Genomic DNA, 19,576 nt, shown 5'->3' with positions numbered 1-19,576 from the left:
CAGCAGTGAAACACTGTTATTTTACATGTTTTCCCAGAATTATTACAATCAAACTCCTTCAATTAAGTGACAGAACTCAAAGTTCAGCAGTGAAACACTGTTATTTTACATGTTTTCCCATAATTATTACAATCAAACTCCTTCAATTAAGTGACAGAACTCAAAGTTCAGCAGTGAAACACTGTTATTCTACATGTTTTCCCATAATTATTACAATCAAACTCCTTCAATTAAGTGACAGAACTCAAAGTTCAGCAGTGAAACACTGTTATTTTACATGTTTTCCCATAATTATTACAATCAAACTCCTTCAATTAAGTGACAGAACTCAAAGTTCAGCAGTGAAACACTGTTATTTTACATGTTTTCCCAGAATTATTACAATCAAACTCCTTCAATTAAGTGACAGAACTCAAAGTTCAGCAGTGAAACACTGTTATTTTACATGTTTTCCCATAATTATTACAATCAAACTCCTTCAATTAAGTGACAGAACTCAAAGTTCAGCAGTGAAACACTGTTATTCTACATGTTTTCCCATAATTATTACAATCAAACTCCTTCAATTAAGTGACAGAACTCAAAGTTCAGCAGTGAAACACTGTTATTTTACATGTTTTCCCATAATTATTACAATCAAACTCCTTCAATTAAGTGACAGAACTCAAAGTTCAGCAGTGAAACACTGTTATTTCACAGGTTTTTCCTCAATTATTACGATCAAACTCCTTCAATAAAGTGACAGAACTTAAAGTTCAGCAGTGAAACACTGTTATTTTACAGGTTTTCCCATAATTATTACAATCAAACTCCTTCAATTAAGTGACAGAACTTAAAGTTCAGCAGTGAAACACTGTTATTTCACAGGTTTTTCCTCAATTATTACAATCAAACTCCTTCAATAAAGTGACAGAACTCAAAGTTCAGCAGAGAAACACTTTTATTGTACAGATTGTTAGAAACAAAAAGCTTCAAGTGTTAACAAACGATCAGGATTGTAAAACTGCTTTATTTTGGAAGCAAGTGTGCTGTATAAAACAGATTCAAATGATTTAAAACTTTAGCTTGCAGTGTTTGTTCAAATATAATGTTTAAATACAGTATGTAAAGTTAAAAACCTATAGAAGTACAATCTAAACACTATTTATGGATCAATATGCATGGCAGCTGCCACCATTGGTGTGTGAATGTGTGTGAATAGGTGAATGAGAGGCCATACGCGCTTTGGATAAAAGCGCTATTGCTATATAAGTGCAGTCCATTGAACATAACATAATGGCCAAGTAGTAAATTAAACTTTATGTCCACAATTCTGAACTATCCCTTCAATGTCATCAGATGATTTCAACTTTTAAAAGCGGAGAAAGCAACATATTGTGCTGTTGAACCGAGGGGGTTGTGGTCAGGTCTACAGTTTTTTAGCTTTACCATTTCAGTTTTATATTGTTTTCCACAATATTCTCCCGACCCCTGGGGGCTCCATAATATATGTGAACATTATACTGTTTAATTCAGAATCCCAACTATACAGTGTATTACTAAGTAAAAATCAAAACATACCACACCACAAAAGGTCAATGAATCAGTGGCACAAGTGAAGAGCAGATAAGGAACAATCCTCCAGATTGGCAGTAATCAGCTGGATCCTTGGTGCATGGTGCATCTGGGAAAATGAAAAAAAAGGACACTATGATTCACTGGAAAGTCCGGGACTGTACATTAGGAGGGGGTGGGTGGTAGGAAAAAAGATATATACGGTGGGGAGGAGACTGTCTACAGATACACCTGTGTGATGTTGCTACGGAGTTAAGCTAATAAACGTATACTATACTCACAACCACAGCAGGGGACACAACTATTTTGTTACCCTGCCATGTGGCGGACAGACCTCGCAAATGTCACTCGCCCAATAGCCTCCAGCTGCAACCACTCGAGTCCCTGAGTGATGACTGCTTGGCGCCGCCTCGGTAGAAAAAATTCCCTTTTCATGATATTTGGCGCCTCTGATTGGCTCAATTTTGTTTCAATCTGTATGCATCTACAAATCATATTATACCAGGTAGTCAATTCCGTTAGACTGCGAATCAAATTGACGGATCTCCCCAATCAAATTGACGGAAATCCGTCTTGAGACGGAACACTTTAATGCCTGCATTCAACATCGATTATCTATTGTTCAGGATGTAGGAACGTTATACTTTTTCATTCATACAAAAATACCTTCTAGAATATAAGTATGTTTTATCATTTCCTGTAGTAATTCCTAGAACGTGAGTTATAGACCTAAATGCATCGATTGCCGTTTATTCCCTAGACACGCTATATTAAAAAATTCAACTGTATATGATCGTATACGTTATGCGTCATCATGCACGGAGGAAAGGGGGGGGGGGCGGCGTTTATAATTACGTGATCGTCAGTAAATGCTTTATGTAGTATGGGTGATATATTGATCAGATGGTTTGCAGTGAAATGAATAAATTGGGCTGAAAATAACCAGGGTTTAGCCCAGTCAGATTTAAGGCTTTAAGACTTTTTAATGCCAATCAGAATTAAATTTAATACCAATTTCACGATAACAAAATGGCAAAAATCATGGGTACTCTCAGTACTCATTCAAGGGTACTACGACTATGCCTGCACCTCATGGTACCAAAGCACCTCAAAGGCACTAAAAACAAGATTACAAACATCACAAAACAAACTGGTCAGACTACTGCTTAACCTCACTCCTAAAACCCACTTTACCCCTGCCCACATTCAAAACCGCTCTTAAAGAGCACCTACGGGAGACTGCAATTCGAAACTGGCCACCGTAAATGTCCACCCCCCCCCCCCTCCTCCTAATGTACAGTCTCATCCCCATCATATATATATAATATTTTCTGTTAGGATCTCTGGGTAACAGTACTGTATATTATTTGCATATCGTATATGTCACAAATGTAACAGTACTACAGTATATACCTGTATGTCATGTATGTCCCTATGCCATAAATGTCATGATGTCATGTATGTTTTTACTGTATTTATTTCTGTATATGTTCGGACAGAGATACGGGATGGTTTGAAAGCTCGGCGTTGCTAATAAATATTTTTAATATTTTTTTATAAACTGCTCAAAGCGGCATTATTTCCGCCGTTGGGTGATCACAGCGCCTGCGCACCATCCCGTATCTCTGTCCGAAACCCTCGTGCAACTGTGAGCACATTTGTAATGTCTCTGTGATACTTGTATAACGAACGGTTCGGCCAGAACCAGTCCTTCAGGGTAAATCTAGGTTGGTTTCCCATTGAGGAGCAAGTGACTGTGGATTCACTCGGTGCAGCACAGTCACGAAAGGGGCTATGGACCCTGATGTAAACAAGACAAACGTCTTTCTCTGGTCTGCATCACCTTAACAATTGTGTGTATTGAACCGTACTGTATTGTACCCATTCTGCAATCTGTTAAATAAAGTTTTCATTCATTCATTCAGCCAGCCGCCGCGCTCACTGGGGCTATTGATAGCGTCAATTAATTGTTGTTGTTGTTGGTACTGCCGCTGCGGATGTGAACGGGGCCGGAGGGGCTTTGGGAGGATGGGAAAGTTATTATTATTATTATTATTATAATAGTAATTGGCTATCATACGTGCCTAGCTAGCGTTAGCTAAAAGAGCCCTCGCAGTGAAGTTATTATTATTATAGCTATCATACTGCAATATAAACTGAGTTTTATAGTGAAAAGAGCAGCTTTATTTTGGTCAAGATTGAAGGCTCTATATTGCAGGAAATTGCACATACAGGTGTTCATTAAATGTAAAAAAAATAAAATAAAAAAAAAGAATAAAAAAGAATCTTGCACCCCCACTTTCAACTATAACTAGGCGGCCATGGGTGTATATATGAATTTTGAATGCCATGGCGAAAAAATTCAATATTGATCTCAATAACGCTGTACAGCGAGATCCAATAGGGTCCAGCTGCAGACTCGGAGCCTCGGTCCAGATTGGAACTTCCGCCCTGCCACAGGACTATTACTCCTGTGACAGGGCAATGCGCTGATTGGCGGAAAGTACGGAAGTATCTCGAAGTACGTCTGACGTATCTCGAATTATGTCTGACGTTTCTCTACGTTAGCGAACATTAAACGTTGTATTCATAAAATAATATAAATTCAGCAGCATGGGGAGGGCCGGGGGGAGGGGAGGTACAGGTAGTAGAAGACATAGAGGTACAGGTCACATAATTATAGTACAGTGGAGAAGTAAAAATAGAATAAAAAGGCAGTGGAAACAATATACAATATTATTAACTCTAATAATAACACGCCTCGCAGGCTCATTATAATACGAGAGCCGTGGGTCTGCATTGTATAGAGCGGATCCCCCGGCCGTATTCAAGCGCTGGAGCGCTTTGCCATGGATAAAACTGTATTAATATAGTAGTAATAATAGTAGTTGGCTAGTTGCGCGCTTCTGGCCACCTCCCGCAGTGCGCGCATACACACATACTGTCTGTAGCTATACAGTACGTGCAAAATTAGTTGTCAAGAGCCAATCGCACAGGTTGCCTCATCTCATCTGGCTCTGCAAATAGATCTAGAGTCTGAATATCATATATAGCCTGCTGATGATCTCTCTCAAATCCATTCTGAGAACGGAATGCAGTGCCTGCGACGCGGGTCTTGATTGATTGATTGATTGATTGATTGATTGAAAATTGTATTAACAGATCATGCTGGACCTACAAAAGGCCTTTGACACTGTCAATCACTCCATTCTTGATTGAACATTTTATTAACAGATTGCAGAATGGGTACAGTACAGTACAGCTCAATACACACAATTGTTAAGGGGATGCAGACCAGAGAAAGACTTTCGCCTTGGGGGGGGGGGGGTCGGGTAGGAGGGGTGGGTGGGTGGGGGACACTGTGCAACTGTACAAGCAAAACTGTACATTGGAATATTGACAAAACCATACTTGGTCATTTACTGTACATTGGAGGGGGTTGGGTTACAACACAGGAGCAGAGTATAAACAACAGTACAGGAATGAGAAACAGTACTGTACTGTTTTGTAGGTCCAGCATGATCTGTTAATACAATTTTCAATCAATCAATCAATCAATCAATCAATCAATCAATCAAGACCCTCGTCGCGGGCACTGCATTCCGTTCTCAGAATGGATTTGAGACGAGAGAGAGAGAGAGAGAGAGAGAGAGAGATCATCAGAAGGCTATATATGATATTCAGACTCTAGATCTATTTGCAGAGCCAGATGAGATGAGGCAACCTGTGCGATTGGCTCTTGACAACTAATTTTGCACGTACTGTATAGGCTACAGACAGTATGTGTGTATGCGCGCACTGCGGGAGGTGGCCAGAAGCGCGCAACTAGCCAACTACTATTATTACTACTATATTAATACAGTTTGATCCATCGCAAAGCGCTCCAGCGCTTGAATACGGCCGGGGGATCCGCTCTATACAATGCAGACCCACGGCTCTCGTATTATAATGAGCCCGCGAGGCGTGTTATTATTAGAGTTAATAATATTGTATATTGTTTCCACTGCCTTTTTATTCTATTTTTACTTCTCCACTGTACTATAATTATGTGACCTGTACCTCTATGTCTTCTACTACCTGTACCTCCCCTCCCCCCGGCCCTCCCCATGCTGCTGAATTTATATTATTTTATGAATACAACGTTTAATGTTCGCTAACGTAGAGAAACGTCAGACGTAATTCGAGATACGTCAGACGTACTTCGAGATACTTCCGTACTTTCCGCCAATCAGCGCATTGCCCTGTCACAGGAGTAATAGTCCTGTGGCAGGGCGGAAGTTCCAATCTGGACCGAGGCTCCGAGCGGAAGTTCCAATCTGGACCGAGGCTCCGAGTCTGCAGCTCGACCCTACTTGCGAGATCTGGCGGTCAAAGCATGGCGGGCAATAACCCTTTACAGCGTGGATGTGTTAATAATGATTTGAAGATGTTTACACTTTTTTTTACAACCCTACTGTTCTCCCAAGAATTAAATAAAGGTTTGATGATGATGACATGTCCTAGAAGAGAGATATAGATAGAGTGGGTGTGTTTGTGTTTGTACATGGAAGTTATACTCACATCAGCTTAAGGGAGATGCCATCCATGTCAATTCAGCATAGGATGATTCAGATGGCCTTGTGGTCAGCAGGGTCCCCCTCTGGCTGCTGGCCTCTGGTAGAGGTGTAGATCACCAGTGTCATCCCTCTGAGAACACAATTAGACTTTAGACAGTGGCTTGCGAGCACGATGAGCCTCATTTCTTTATTTTGTGATTGCTCTATCTATCTGATCTTATTACAAAATACTTGCCTCCTAGATCACTAAATGCGGGGCTCCTATCCTATTGAACATATTTTACTTTGTGTGTTTATTTTAACAATAATTTGTGATGCCATCACACAAACTGGCATTTAAAGGGTCAAATTTCAAAAAGTCCTGCACCAGAATGCAGGAAATTAAGTTTTTGTAACAAAATAATTGTGTGTGTGTGTGTGTGTGTGTGTGTGTGTGCGTGTGTGTGAGAGAGAGAGAGAGAGAGAGAATGATGGACAATTGCTTGCTGTGTGAGAGAGAGAGAGAGAGAGAGAGAGAGAGAGAGAGAGAGAGAGAGAGAGAGAGATAGAGATTAAGTACATTTGCTGAAATACAGTTGTTCTTAATTTTCTCACTTGCTATGTGAGAATGTTAGTTATTATGTTCTCAATGCCCTTGCATTGTATGAGTTGTGTGGACGCGTTTGCTAGTTCTAGTGCTATCCCTTTGTACATTGTGGCTGTGTCTGACAAAAGTTAACAATAAATAATGGTATTAGGAATACATTTGCCTCCTGCGTGAACTGTGCATAGCTGAATAGACTGTATTTTAACACCGGTCATATGGTGGTACTTGGAGAGCCAGCTACATTCTCAGGTGGTACTTGGTGTAAAAAGTTTGAGAACCACTGATCTATCATGTATAAAATTCAACTCACAATTCTACATGGGCTTCAGGTGGTGGTCTGCGTCTTCAGGTGGTGACATACTTCCCGCAACTGGCGAAGAATCTCTGAAATATTGGATTGTTTGACAGTGACACACAACAGAATATTATTTTATGCCTGAATTTCCCCAAAATGGCTAATTGGACAGCACTTCTCCACCATCAGTGGCTATACGTGTCAGATAGGTGCAGATAGGAGAATCTGTCTGAATGACAAAGAAATCGCTTAACTCTCCCTCCCTCGGCCGCTATTGGCGCGACGGTGTAGCGGTCATTCCTATATGGCTATGACTATGAGCCCAGATGCAACGAGTAATTGTCTACTCAAAATCAACTAAGTGTCATGATTACGTCATTACAACCTGGGACTTGGATGGGAGAGCAGGAAAGATCCAATGTCTTCAGTCAAAAATCCGCCAATCAATGCAAAGGTAAACATACGTCTTTAGAGACGTTTTATATAAGAATAAACACCAGTGAACTTGTGTATAAAATTCAACTCACGCTACAGGCAGTCTCTGCCTGCGTGCAACTGCTGGTCTCTGGTGGTAATTCAGGAATGGCTTCAAGTTCCTCTGGCGAAGAATCTCTGAAATATTGAATACGACAATAAAAATGTTATGCCAGTGAGAGAGGGAGACGGAGATAGAGGGAGAGACAGACATAGCACTGCTGTGTCATCAAATGACAAAGGCTTTGGCAATGTAGGTGTTGTGTGAAGTGGAGGGGGTCGAGGTGAGAGAGACAGAAAGACAGAGATGAAAACACAGATAAAGGTGTGAAGTTTGAAGTGGGGTGAGAGAGACAGACAATATTGAATTGAAAGATAATACTTACTGAGCTGAATCAATGGCAGTGTGGTAATAGGGGCTGGAGTTATACATTGGCATTCCTAGAGAAAGAGCAACATAATTAACAAAATAAGGAAAAAATAAGCACCATCAAAGTAGTTATCAATGAGCACCATATAACCTACAGTAGCAAGTGTACCTAGCTCCATATACCTAGCGCATGTCTGGTGGTAAAAACAAAACATGATTTGAGAATGTGTTAGTTAACTCACCTTGATAGCGGCGATGATTGCCAGCGAATTCTAAAAAGAAGACGATCAAAATATTCAAAAAACCTTGTATGCAATTTATCAAGACTGTGTATATTATATATATATATGTTTAGAGTAGCAGGAGCTAGAAGTTCAAATATGTCAGTCTTTCAAAGCCCCATTTTTTATATATAACAAAAGGCAGAATGAACATCACTGCCGCCCTGCTGGATTAAATTCTGAATTGCAGGTAGGCCTGAATAAGTATTTACTGTGCAAAATAACCAAAACCAGATAAATAATATCTGTTTTTTTATGAAGCACAGATCATGTTAATTAAGTATTCTGAGTCTGAGCAGACAGAAAACCATCTTACCCTCAGCAAGGGATTACTTTGTGCTGAAGACCCACAATGCAACACAACAACTGCAAGCTAAAATGCCTCACATACAAAACGAAATAAAATAGAGCCATGGCTGTGTCCCAAGTTTAACACAATTGAACTATAATAAAGTATTTGTTAACACTAGTTACAACAATGCTTATGTAACTATTAAAAACGTACATTTTAATCACGAAACAAAATGGCAGAATAACGTTAGCTAGCATGATAGCTAGCTAACGTTAGTAGCTATAATAATATGCATCACTATTTGCTCAAACAAGCTCCAAACTATTTGCCACGGCACAGAGATAACATTTAGTCAAACGATAACAGCCCGGTGATGGTATCTGAACAGAATCATACTATTCCCATAAGAACTCACTTACCAGTTAAGTACCATCTAGCATGTTAGCTAATAATGCTAACAAGCTTCGTTCTAGCCTACTAGTTGCCACCACGGTAATAATTCACAAAGTAGCATGTAGTCAAACGATGACAGCAAGATTATGGTATGTGAATGGCATAATACATAATATTGTCAATGACTTACCAAGGAGTTTGGCTCAGACTATTTGTCAAGCAGTCAGTGAAGACACCATCCATCGCGCCAAAGTGTTTGAATACCTCAAGTCCCGTGAGATCTTCTAGGTCTCGCGAGTTGCTTAGGACTATACCCTCTCGAAGGGGAGGGGAGGGGGAGGAGGGGAGGGGGAATCTACTAAATTGATTCAACGACAGTTTTTCAAATGTTGAAATGGTATCTGTAATTAAATATTGAATCAACATAGCTTTTTCAACCTCAACCAAAAATAACCAATCTGACTGTACATTGGAGGTGGTTGGGTGGGTGGGGGGGTTGGGTAGGAGGGGTGGGTGGGGGACACTGTACAACTGTACATAAATATTACAGTGACAGTCCAGTTGAGTTAATGGATGGAGGGGGGGGGGGGCGTTGACTTGCAACGGATGGACTATAGTGCAGCAATGCAAGTTCAATTCACAGTTATTACTACAGACCGGTGGCACTCACCTCTGTGGTCATGAAATGTTTCGAGAGGCTGGTCAAGGACCACATTTGTGCCTCCCTCCCCAGTGATATGGACCCTATGCAATTTGCATACAGTTCAAACAGGTCCACTGACGACGCGGTCTCCCAGGTACTGCACAGCACCCTCTCTCACCTTGACCGTCAGAAGGGGGGCTATGTGAGACTGTTGTTCATACAGCTCAGCGTTCAACACCATAGTCCCCATCACCAGACTGGTGGACAAGCTGATCGAGCTGGGTCCGAGCTCCGCCCTGAGCGCCTGGGTACTGGACTTTCTGAGTGAAAGACCCCAGGCGGTCAGGGTGGGGGGTCAGACCTCCAACACCATCACCCAATTCAATTTCATCAATTTCATCTCTGTGCGTCAGAGTTAATTTTTTTACAGAGCGCTAGCTGCTCCCTACTTCCAGTCCTTGTGCTAAACTATAGGCTATAGTTGCTTGCTTCCAGCCCTTGTGCTAAGCTATAGCTAGCTGGTCCCTATACTGCTTCCAGCCCTTGTGCTAAGCTATATAGCTAGCTGCTCCCTACTGCTTCCAGCCCTTGTGCTAAGCTATAGGCTAGCTGGTCCCTATACTGCTTCCAGCCCTTGTGCTAAGCTATAGCTAGCTGCTCCCTACTGCTTCCAGCCCTTGTGCTAAGCTATAGGCTAGCTGGTCCCTATACTGCTTCCAGCCCTTGTGCTAAGCTATAGCTAGCTGGTCCCTATACTGCTTCCAGCCCTTGTGCTAAGCTATAGCTAGCTGCTCCCTACTGCTTCCAGCCCTTGTGCTAAGCTATATGCTAGCTGGTCCCTATACTGCTTCCAGCACACACACCCACACGCACACACTCACTCAAACAACAACACACTGCAGCACCCACTCTCCACACTTTAGATCACACAAACACACTTACACTTTATATTTATTGATAAAGGATTTGCACTACAACTCGTACACCTACTGTGAATTGTACCTAAACTGCACCTCGTCCATTTATGCCTTGCACTATATAGTATTGTATATTAGTACACTGCACAGTATTGTATATTGTATGGTAACTACGTCTACGAACATTGTACATATGTCTAAACTGAACACTGTGACCTCTTTTTTTACTTCTAATTTTTACTATGTTTTTATTTCATACTTACCTTGTCATGCACAGTCTCTGGAGCGCAACAGTAAGAAGCATTTTGTACAAAAGTATTCTGTACTTCTGTATGACAACTATTAAAGAAACTAAACTTGAAACTTGTGCTAAGCTATAGCTAGCTGCTCCCTACTGCTTCCAGCCCTTGTGCTAAGCAGGCTAGCTGGTCCCTATACTGCTTCCAGCCCTTGTGCTAAGCTATAGCTAGCTGCTCCCTACTGCTTCCAGCCCTTGTGCTAAGCTATAGCTAGCTGGTCCCTATACTGCTTCCAGCCCTTGTGCTAAGCTATAGCTAGCTGGTCCCTATACTGCTTCCAGCCCTTGTGCTAAGCTATAGCTAGCTGCTCCCTACTGCTTCCAGCCCTTATGCTAAGCTATAGGCTAGCTGGTCCCTATACTGCTTCCAGCCCTTGTGCTAAGCTATAGCTAGCTGCTCCCTACTGCTTCCAGCCCTTATGCTAAGCTATATGCTAGCTGGTCCCTATACTGCTTCCAGCCCTTGTGCTAAGCTATAGCTAGCTGGTCCCTATACTGCTTCCAGCCCTTGTGCTAAGCTATAGCTAGCTGCTCCCTACTGCTTCCAGCCCTTATGCTAAGCTATATGCTAGCTGGTCCCTATACTGCTTCCAGCCCTTGTGCTAAGCTATAGCTAGCTGGTCCCTATACTGCTTCCAGCCCTTGTGCTAAGCTATAGCTAGCTGCTCCCTACTGCTTCCAGCCCTTATGCTAAGCTATATGCTAGCTGGTCCCTATACTGCTTCCAGCCCTTGTGCTAAGCTATAGCTAGCTGCTCCCTACTGCTTCCAGCCCTTGTGCTAAGCAGGCTAGCTGGTCCCTATACTGCTTCCAGCCCTTGTGCTAAGCTATATAGCTAGCTGCTCCCTACTGCTTCCAGCCCTTGTGCTAAGCTATATATCTAGCTGCTCCCTGACACATGCCTCCTCTATTTGAACGACCACATCAAACAAGAGGTGGACGCGGGCAAATACTGCGGCATGGTCATGCTGGACCTACAAAAGGCCTTCGATACTGTCAATCACTCCATTCTGATTGACAAGCTAAAAGCAATTGATTTTGATAGCTTATCAGTGAGCTGGATGCAATCCTACCTGGAGGGGAGAGAACAGATGGTAGAGGTAAACGGTATACTCTATCCCCCCCCCTCACAGTGAGCTGTGGTGTTCCACAAGGAAGCATACTAGGACCGCTACTCTTCCTAATTTATGCAAATGACATGTCGTCAGCCTGTGACTGCAACTTGTTCCTGTTTGCGGACGACTCAGCCATGCTGGTCTCTGACAAGAACAAGTTGCAGGTTGAAAAAACCCTCAGCTCGGAACTATATAGGCAAAATCTGCATATGGCTCGCTGATAACAAACTATCATTACACATGGGCAAAACAGAGTCCATTCTCTTCGGTTCAAATAACAAACTCAGCAAGACCGACGGCTTCTCAGTTGCAGTGCATGGGTGACAATATTGTCACAAGGAAAGATGAAATTACCTACCTGGGTTCCATCCTAGAGGCAAATCTTTCCTGTGACAAAATGGCATCCAATGTAATAAAAAAAGTCAACCAACGAACTAGATTCTTGTACCGGATCTCCTCTCAAGAAACAAGAATACCCTGAAGACTCTGGCAGGAGCCCTCATTCAATATACTACGACTATGCGTGCACCTCATGGTACCAAAGCACCTCATAAGCGCTTAAATCTAAATTACAAACATCACAAAACAAACTGGTCAGACTACTACTTGACCTTACCCCCAGAACCCACCTCACCCCTGCCCACTTTGACAACCTAGGATGGCTTAGAGTAGACGACAGAGTACAGCAACTTGCAATGGGCCTGGTCTACAAGATACACTATACGACTAAGGTACCCATGTACATGTCAAAATACTTCCCAAAGGTCAGTGAATACCACAACCACTAGAGGAAGCTCAACAAATCATGTTAAACCCAGATTCGGCTCAAACAATGAACTAAACACGTTTCGCAATTATGCCACATCAATGTGGAACGCCCTACCCAAAGCTGTAAAGGAATGTGAATCACTACCCACTTTCAAAAACACCCTCAAAGAACACCTATACGGGATACTGCAATTCGAAACATGGCCCCTACAAATTTACATTTACATTTACATTTAGTCATTTAGCTGACGCTTTTATCCAAAGCGACTTACATGTTCTGTACGACAAGCCATCAGGAAGGGCACAAGCTGAGCAACAATGTTCATCAAAGTGTTGAGTGCTGGTTAGTTTATTAGGACAAGTGCATGACAGTACGGTTAGTTAGGGTTAGATTATTTTTTTTTAATTCAGATAATGGTTGAAGAAGTGCGTCTTTAGTCGACGGCGAAAGATTGGACGTGTTTCGGCTGTCCTAACTGGGGTGGGTATAGTTCATTCCACCATTGTGGGGCAAGGACTGAGAATAGGCGACTTCTCTTTGATGACCCTCCCGGAGCTTGGATAGGAGTAGGTCTGAGGCGGCCAGAAGATGCAGAGCGTAGGGGTCTTGAGGGTGTGTAGTTAGAAACCATTGATCGGAGGTAGGCGGGAGCGGTTCCCTTTGCCGCACGGTATGCTAGGTCGAGGGCCTTGAAGCGGATTCGTGCAGCAATGGGGAGCCAGTGCAGGTCCCTAAGAAGTGGGGTGACATGGGCCGACTTCGGTAGGTTTGAGATCAGGCGGGCCGCTGCGTTCTGAATGAGTTGAAACATTTCCTAACCCAGTTGTCCCCCCCCCCCCCCCCCCCCCCAACCCCCCCCCCCCCACCTCCAATGTACAGCCCCCCCCCCCCACCCCACCCAACCCCACCCCACCTACCCAACCTCCTCCAATGTATACAGTTTCGACATCAAATGTATATACACTCTTTTTCTGGACACTTTTTGTATCACAAACAGTACTGTATTTGCAAATCTGGTATGTCATAAATGTATAGATGTAGCAGTACTGTCTATCTGTAAGTCGTGTACATATGATGAATTGAAAATGGGGGAAGTCTTTCTCTGGTCTGCATCCCCTTAACAATTGTATGTATTGAGCTGTACTGCACTGTACCCATTCTGCAATCTGTTAATAAACTTTTAAATCAATCAATCAATCAATCAATCAATCAATCAATCAATCAATCAATCAATCAATCAATCAATCAATCACATTATAATTACATTGTCATTTAGCTACCGGCAAAAGACACAGATACCTATGCAAGCTGTTCTGCGCATGGGAGGTTCTTATATAAATCGTCATTACACAAAAAAAAAACCTTTTTCCGCCCTGAAAGACAGGAACAGCAGCAAGACCCGACCCAGTAAGACATTTATATTAAGTCATTGTTTTCAAATAGTCATTATATAATAGAAATCTGCGACTGTCGTCTTGTCTTAAAATGTACATTTCCACGTATTTTACCGTAACAATATGCTAGCGTACATGTTTGTTCGTGCAAAGCAGCTAAAGCAATGAATGTGTTCATGCACACATGTAAGAATTAAGAATGGGAAATTCAGAAATAAAAAGTATACACTTGGTAGAATCAATATGAACAAAACTTTGCATTATATTCGAAAATCATTTAAGGTGTATTCGTGCACACGTGTCCCGCATGTCTTTGGAAAGACCAGATTACTTATTTGCCATGAAAGAGTTCTCTGCAGTATATGACAGCAGTCATAGAGTGTATATTTTCAGCAATACGTTTGTTTAGGTTAAGGTTAAAACTTAGGAGATTTTATCTTTTTTTAAATGTGATAATATTTCCACAGAGGTTGTTACAGCAGGATCTCACTGCCACCTATAGTATAGCGGCGCCTATGTACATGTATGTACCACGTGGATGGTTTGCAGGTTATTGTTACGAGACCGCCGCCATCTTATGACCGCCGCCATCTTATGAGTGAAAACAAACGAATTTCTACCATCAAATGGCATTTCACTATTTCGAAAGCCTTTCTAGGCGAGATATGCGTCAAATAAGCTTGCCCTGATTGACTTGTCCAAATTGGTTCAGTTATCTGCAATATTGGCTGAGATATATTAAACAGATTTGTTTGCGGTTTTTTGATAATCATGTCCTTAATTTGCATATAAATGATACATGGGACACTCTGACAACTTTCAAATCTAGAAACACTGGTTAGAAGTATATTTCCGGGGGGTGCATGATACCCCCCTCTATCCTAAAGATGATTAAAGCCCAACCTCCAGGTTAAACCCTACTGATCAATTATGGGTAGTTTACATCATTGGTATATAATTTCATTATTTATTTTTTTCCATTTGACACCGGAAATGCCACTCTGAAAGAGTTAAAAAGGTCCACGCACGAATAACATGCACGTGCGAATCAAAAAAGCTTATCAAACGCCGACGTCACTACAGCCAGGTGCATATTAATGAGCCGAATCTAAAAGCTAGCACGGCCGTGACGTCACTTCAGGAAATGCCTTGCTCGTCCGGGTCATAGTACTAGTTCAATGGTGGCCCACTAGGTGCATCACAGTTAGCCTATATAGTATATAGCTCCGCCGTCCCTGCTGCCTACAGTCAGGACCACTACACTGACGTTAGCCTATGGTTCTCTCCTCTTTGTGTGCCCCCGTCCTCGCGGGTGTCCTGCGGAGGAGCTTGTGGACGCGACAACAGCGGCGGCCGTTGTTAGCTCATAGCTATCGTGAACCACTAGCCTTTACGGGCTCGAGCACCCTACAGCATAGACATCTATATTCTATTATAGATATCTATGCCCTACAGGCTGCCACCATTGTCGCCGTTGTCGCGTCCATGGCCCCCCGGCAGGGTACCCGTGGGGACGGGGTGTACAGAGAGGAGAGAACCATTTTGGGTCGGCCGTTCATGCCGGCCAGCGAGCCGGATGTCGGGATATTTTGTTAGCACAATAGCTACCAAGCTAAGCTATGTTAGCTAAGTTAGCTAAGTTATAAACACAATATGTGTACAACGACACAATGATTTACATTATTACAAATATGGTAACGTGGTTGTGGCTTTAGAGATGGGTGGCTATAATCACGGAGCAATAGTGTTAGGTGAAACAGATACATTTTCATTCGGCTAGTAGTAGCAAGCATATATCAGTGCCATGCCACTAGCTGTGTGTGACTCTCAGCGCCCCCTGGTGCCCTGCACCTGTTGTGACGATCATTTCGATTACATATGAACCATTGATTAAAATATGCACGTGCAGTGATTGTGTTGGGCAGACAAAATGTTTGATAAAAACGCTAAAACTGGGTCAATTTCAATACTTTTTTTCCCCATTCTTCATGAAAGTCACTGTTGGCCTAGTCCACATTGTTTATTGAACAAAAATACAACAGAAGGTTTTGTAGATACAGTACTGAATTCTGCCATCCGGACGCATGCAATTTGAAATATGATTATAGAATATAAAATATCAGGCCTAAAATGGTTATGCGGTTAAAATGCGATTAATTAGATTAATTTTTTTAATTGCCTGACGGCACTAGAAATAACCTTTTTTGAAGTTTATTTGTGCTTCACTTCCACTTATTTTGTCTCAACAGTTTGGATTGCAGTTCCGCTTCATCAGTTGCAACATTTAGCCTATCTGCAGATTTAGGACAGGTTATATACACATGCACACACAGAACTTCCTGGAATTGTTAGATGTAACATGAGATTTGAGGGAATACTTAACTTCTGAAAAATGCCTGGTCATACATGTAAATGTAGGTCCTGTGGCCTGTCATTCAAATCGCTTAAACGTTATGTTGACCATCAGTTACTTCATAGACATGAAGCAAACAAGCAATTCCCTTGTGGTGTGGCTGACTGCAAACATCAGTTTCTGAAGTATACTGCTTTGAAAAAACATATGTACCGTGACCACAGGACCATCTCTGCTTCACAAAGAAATTATATAGGATGTTCATTCAAATGCGAGGCCGCAAGTTGTCAGGAGCAATATACTAATCTCAGGGATGTCATTGCACATCTGAAATTGCATATATTGAAAAAAGAGACAGTAAAATGTCCATTTGCAAATTGTGACAAAACCTATAAAGTAAAATCATCATTCACTAGCCATATCGCACGGTTGCATATTAATCAAACAGAGTTGTTTGTAACCCCTGGCCCTACACAATCGCAGTCTACTCAGGATTCCGCTGAGGTGCAAAGGGATTTAGATGAAAGTCATGTAGCAAGTTCATCTGACGACATGCCAGATGACACTGAAATGAGAGCCCTGTATCAAAAAAATCTATGCCTTTTTTACATGCGTCTGCAGGCTAAATGCCTCATTCCATCATCAACAATACAGATTATTGTTGAAGAAATTGACAGTTTGAATGATGCGTGTCATCGGTACACTAAGAAGGAATTCAAAAAGTTAATGGGAGCTAAAACAAACTTGTCTGAGACTGATATTGACAGTGTTTTGAGTATTTTGGGAGAAGCAGATTTGCATTCGCTGTGCAGCTCTCACCTTTCCACTGGGCACAGAAGAAAGATGTTCTTCCAAAAGAACTTTTCATATGTGCACCCACAGGCTATTTATCTTGGCACAGACGAGAATAGAAGGGAGTGCTATGCACAATATATCCCACTTCAGGATACTTTACGATCCATGTTAAAAGACCCAGTTGTGTGGCAACAGTGTGTGAAGCCACAAAATAATGCTGCTTCTACTAATGTGTTCACTGATATTTGCGATGGATCTGTTTTCAAGTCCAACGACTTATTCATGGAGCCAGGTATAAGCTTAAAGCTTATCTTGTACCAGGATGCATTTGAGGTAGTGAACCCTCTTGGATCATCAAAGAAGAAGCACAAAATTGTAGGAGTTTACTTTACACTTGCCAACTTCGAGGCCATCTATCGTTCTAGTGTTGACAACTTGCAGCTTTTGCTTCTGTGTCCTGAGAGGTACTTTAAGTACTTTGCACATGAAAAGTTGTTTGCACGGATGCTGTCAGATATTAGAGAACTTGAGAGGCATGGACTGGTCACTTCATCTGGCCAGGTGGTGCGGGCAACAGTCGTATGTATTCTGGGGGACAATTTAGGCTCTCACTCGATCGGTGGCTTTACTGAGAATTTCAGTACTGCAAGTCACTGCTGCAGGTATTGCTTAGTCCCTACAAATAAAATGGACAACCCGACAGACCGGTTTCCGGTAAGAACAGTTGAGACCTACAAGGAAGCACTGCGACAACTACAGGACTCTGAGGCAACACATGTAAAGGGACTCAAGTTTGACTCTGTTTTCAACTCTCTTAAGTATTTCCATGTATGCCAGCCAGGGCTCCCACCATGCATAGGCCATGACTTGTTTGAAGGCGTAGTAGCCTATGACCTTACCCTTTACTTGAGGTATTTTGTAAAGGTGAAGAAATGGTTCACATACACACAGCTGAACCGACGAATCGCACAGTTCAAATATGTGGGTTCTGATGCTGGTTCTGCTCCTTGTGAAGTAAGTATAAGTGGTATGAAGATTGGTGGTCAGGCGGCTGAGAATTGGTGTCTTTTGAGACTTCTACCAGTGATTATTGGGGATAAGATGTCGGATACTAAGGATCCAGTGTGGCAGTTACTGATCTTGCTGAAAGAGCTTTGTGAGTTGGTCTGTGCCCCCAAGATATCTGTACCTCAAATCTGTTTCCTCAATGTTCAGATTCAAGATTATCTTGAAACAAGGAAACAACTATTTCCCACAGAGAAACTCAAACCAAAACATCACTACCTCGTCCACTATCCCTCTTTGATCGTGAAACTTGGTCCGCTCATACGGTTGTGGACAATGAGGTTTGAGAGCAAACACTCATACTTCAAAAGATGCATAAGGAGGACACAGAACTTCAAAAATGTGTGTAAGACACTTGCAAACAATCATCAGCTGCTTCAGTCATATCTGAACTCCAGCTCTTTCTTTCCTGCAACTTTGCAAGTAAAAAACATGTTTCCTTACCACACTGACTTGTACAGTGACCAAGTGCGTGATGCGGTTAAAGCAAGCTCGCTCCCACATCCTGAGTTGGTGTCCACAGAAGTGCAGTGGAAGGGTACCCTGTATAGGAAAGGCTATTTTCTATGCATTAAGAATGAAGAGTCAGTGGAATTTGGACAAATTGAGCTCATTCTGATGAAGGAAAACAAGTGTGTGTACTTCCTGGTGATACCACACTCGTCATCCTATCTGGCAGAGTATGGCCTCTATAACCTTGGAGAAGCAGCTAGACAAATGGTTTGCATCAATGCTGAACAGTGTTTGGACTTTTATCCACTAGCTGCATATAGTCTATGTGGAATGAGAGTCCTGTCCCTTAAACACAGTGTTCTGGATCAGTAGCTTACTGAATTCGCTACTGACGATATATGGGGTGGCTGATTAGTTGGGGAGGGGATGGGAATCTCAGTTATATTTGATCTTGATTCTTGGGAGTAATGATTCGATTCATAATTGATTGGGTACATACATTCTAAATTCTAAATTGCTGCACGAGGCATATATAACATGTAGTATAGGCATCCAAATCATTCTCATACACACACACACACACACACACACACACACACACACTGAGGACAGACTCAGGCAAAGTGGCAGGATAGGTGTCAGCAGTTTGGCGTTCAGTGTCTTCACACACTTCCACACACTGCAAGGAGGAGCTGGCATCAAACAGCTGTGCCCCTCAGCCAATGCCACCCCAGGTGAGCCAATAAAAACAGCCGTATTTATTTAGCATTGAACTACCATCCTAAACAGCTTTCATTACTGTTTTTTTTTTTCTACTTTTTCTGCCCTTTCTGTGATTTTTCTCCCCATCCCAATTTACCTCTTGTGCCAATTCTCCCTCCCCTGTCCTGATTGTTGCTTGCATATGCCCCCCACTGGTCGGTTGTAGGGAGGATCGAAGCCTTGCATCACATGTCCCCTCTGATACATGTGG

At 42.2% G+C, this 19,576-nt stretch overlaps 1 long non-coding RNA gene across 1 annotated transcript; it reads right to left on the bottom strand.

Moving 5' to 3' along the window:
- Window positions 1-1,466: 1,466 nt before the first annotated feature.
- Window positions 1,467-9,097, bottom strand: LOC311236542. Its single transcript, XR_014620219.1, has 7 exons — window positions 8,992-9,097; window positions 8,078-8,107; window positions 7,852-7,906; window positions 7,519-7,603; window positions 7,007-7,080; window positions 6,115-6,240; window positions 1,467-1,663 (listed from the first exon to the last, which is right to left on the bottom strand). It is a non-coding gene; the product is annotated as an uncharacterized lncRNA (long non-coding RNA).
- Window positions 9,098-19,576: the final 10,479 nt, after the last annotated feature.

Source organism: Notolepis coatsorum (genome assembly GCF_963971535.1).
Source record: "Notolepis coatsorum genome assembly, chromosome: 11".
NCBI classification, from domain to species: Eukaryota; Metazoa; Chordata; class Actinopteri; order Aulopiformes; family Paralepididae; genus Notolepis; species Notolepis coatsorum.
The sequence above is the reverse complement of the archived record's forward strand: the minus strand, read 5'-3'. Positions and strand labels throughout refer to the sequence as shown.